Source organism: Dendrobium catenatum, unplaced genomic scaffold (genome assembly GCF_001605985.2).
Source record: "Dendrobium catenatum unplaced genomic scaffold, ASM160598v2 fragScaff_scaffold_1598, whole genome shotgun sequence".
In the NCBI taxonomy this organism is placed as follows: Eukaryota; Viridiplantae; Streptophyta; class Magnoliopsida; order Asparagales; family Orchidaceae; genus Dendrobium; species Dendrobium catenatum.
Window position 1 is genome coordinate 756,006 of NW_021320060.1, and position 2,942 is coordinate 758,947.

A 2,942-nucleotide genomic window follows, 5' to 3' on the forward strand; every position below is an offset into this window, starting at 1 on the left:
TGGCTGAGATAAGAGAGGTTTATTCAAAAGTTCAATTTTAGGTTTTTTTTAGGATTTAAGGTTTCGTGGTCAACTATGGTCCACCAAGGGTTTAGGAGAATACAAATCAATTTGAAAATTATTATGAACATGTTTGATGGCTTTCTAAAGCTTCCAAAGATAGTTTTTAATAATGTGCCATGTCCAATTGCATGGCCAGAAATATTTAGAGGTTTTATAAGCTTGGCAATGCTTTGTGGTCTATGGTTTTGAAAGACATAGAAGCCTACAAAATTGTTAGGTGGACTATATGGAAATTTCTAATTAATACAAAAATGATTAAATACCATTCCATAACTTTCAATAAAGGTTTTTAATCAGTTGAAAATTCCCCTAAAAAGAAGAAAATCCAAAAGCTTTAGGGTCTGTTTTTGGACATTGGATTTTCAAATTGGCTTTCAATTTAAGGTTAAATATAGGATTGATTTAGGAAAGATTGACGGAAGATTTTTTATTTTAAAATGCTTGAATCAATTATTATCATTGAATGTTTATTAGTTATTCAGTGATTGATCAAATGAAAATTAATAGTAATTTTTATATGAATGATGTAGAGACTTGATGATTGAACACCATACTGAAGTATAGTGTGGAATTGGATTTTAGTTATGAAATTTAATTTAAGGCTTTGAAGATCATGATTGGAACTTTAATTTACGATTTTTACCTCACAAGAAAAAAAAAATGAGATCAACATTTCCTATCGTGCATAGACATATAATGGATAAGACTCTGGGATCGTTATGAAGATAAAATAATTATAGTGAAGTGGATCTTCATTAGAAACTCCATTCAGTTGATAGAGATGAGGAGATACATATGCTCTGATCCACAATAATATAATTGGAGATTAGTCAATGTAAGCACGAAATCTTAGCTATCACTTGTTCAGGAATATTAAACATAGAAAATTCTTCTGTTTTTCTTAACTACTCACTTATATTAGCACAATATCTTAAATTTTATGAATAAATAAATTAAGCAATTCATCATAGTAGCAATAGAGTGATATTTAGATTATCCTTATCCTTATGACAATGATACTCACTAGTGGGTCGGGTTCCGAACTTGCAAAAAGCCACATTATTTTACTTCATATGTAACATGAAGTTACATAGCTTTTAGTGAACATCCTTGATTTATATAGAGTGCGCCATTGCCAGAGATAGTGGTGTATTATCTATTTATTTACATTATAAGAATTAAAGAAAAATATTTCTAATTTACTCTTACCTTCATTCTCGTTTAGCTTATTTGTGTTTGTATGGTTATTTGTTGTTGGTGCTGTTATATTTCTAAATTATCACTTATTAAATTATGTTATAATTTTCAATTTTATATGGATTTTATTATTGTATGCATAATATATCTTAATTAGGAGAATAATTATTTGATCCAGAAATAAAAAAAATTTATTAAAAAATCAGAAAAGTTAGAAAAAAAAAAAAAGACTTAGAAATAATTGACCCAAATCATGAGAATGACCAGCCTAGACCTTTAAGAGATTATGCAAACCAATTAGTAGATGGTATTCTTCAAAGCATTAGTAGACCTAGCATTCAAGCTTATTATTTTGATTATAAATCCATTATTATTCAGATGGCGTAAAACTTACAGTATAAGGGAACTCCTATTAAGGATCCAAACTTACATAGTACTTATTTCTTAAAAATTTATGTAATATTTAAGTATAATAGAGTCTCTAATAATGTTGTTAGACTTTAATTGCTCCAATTTTACATAAGAGACAAAGCAAAGATGTGGTTGAATTTCTTACCCTTAGGCTCCATTACTACTTAGAATGATTTGGCCAATAAGTTTCTAGCAAAATGTTTCCCTCCATCTAAATAGCTAAGCTTAGGAAGAATATCAAAACTCTCACTCATGTAGATAGGGAATCTATCTATGAAGCTTGGGAAAGGTTTAAGTAGTTTCTTAGAAAGTTCCCACATCATAGATTGCTAGATTGGTTGAATATCTAGTCTTTTTAAAATTTGGTTAATAAGATCCCTTAGGTCTATCATTGATTATACAGTTGGAGGTTAATTAATGTCTAAGCCCTTTGATGAAGATTATGCTTTAATTGAAGATATTACCACTAATAACTTCTAATTTCCTTAAAAAAGAGTCAATCTTAGGAAAGTTGTTACTCTTTGTGAGTATGATATTTTATTTATCCTTACTGCCCAAGTAATTGCCTTTTGTAAGAAGTTAGATAATCTTAGATTTACTACTACTCAAGGAGTGCCAACGTTAGTGTATGAGGGTCTTTTTGGATCACCCAATGGCCCTACTTTCATTAGATTAGAATCTTTAAATACTATTAATAATAAATATAATAACCCTTACCCTAATACATACAACCCTAGTTAGAGGAATCACCCTACTTTTTAATAGAATAATAATCAAAATGGAGATAATGATTAGAATAATAGCCAATCTAACCAAATAGGGAAATAGAATCATTCTCAACAAAATTTTGGAAATCCTAGGCCTAATTATCCTCTAAGATTTAATGCAAGCAACCAATATAAGGATATGAATCCTTTTATAGAATACTTAATGTTGCAGAAGGGGACCCAACTTCAAAGCTAAGCTACTTCCATTAGCAATATAGAAAATCAATTAGCAAAATTGTCTAATTACCTAAACAATAGACTCCAAGAACCTTTCCTATCAATACTATGGTTAAACCTAAGGATAAGGGTAAGGAGCAGTGTAAGGAAATAAAGTTGAGGAGTGGTAAGGAGTTAGAGGAGGCAATTAGGGAGAAGGATAAATTGGAGGAGGAGAAGCCTGAGAAAGCATTTGTAGAATTCACCCAACCTATAGAACAATCTAAGATAGAGGAGAAAGAAGAGAAGCCCATAAGGAAGGTTATAGAGAAAACCACCATTTTCCCA

General features: G+C 30.0%; 1 non-coding gene across 1 annotated transcript; it reads right to left on the reverse strand.

Moving 5' to 3' along the window:
• Window positions 1–1,892: 1,892 nt before the first annotated feature.
• Window positions 1,893–1,999, reverse strand: LOC114581204. The gene has a single exon (XR_003703077.1). It is a non-coding gene; the product is annotated as a small nucleolar RNA R71 (small nucleolar RNA).
• Window positions 2,000–2,942: the final 943 nt, after the last annotated feature.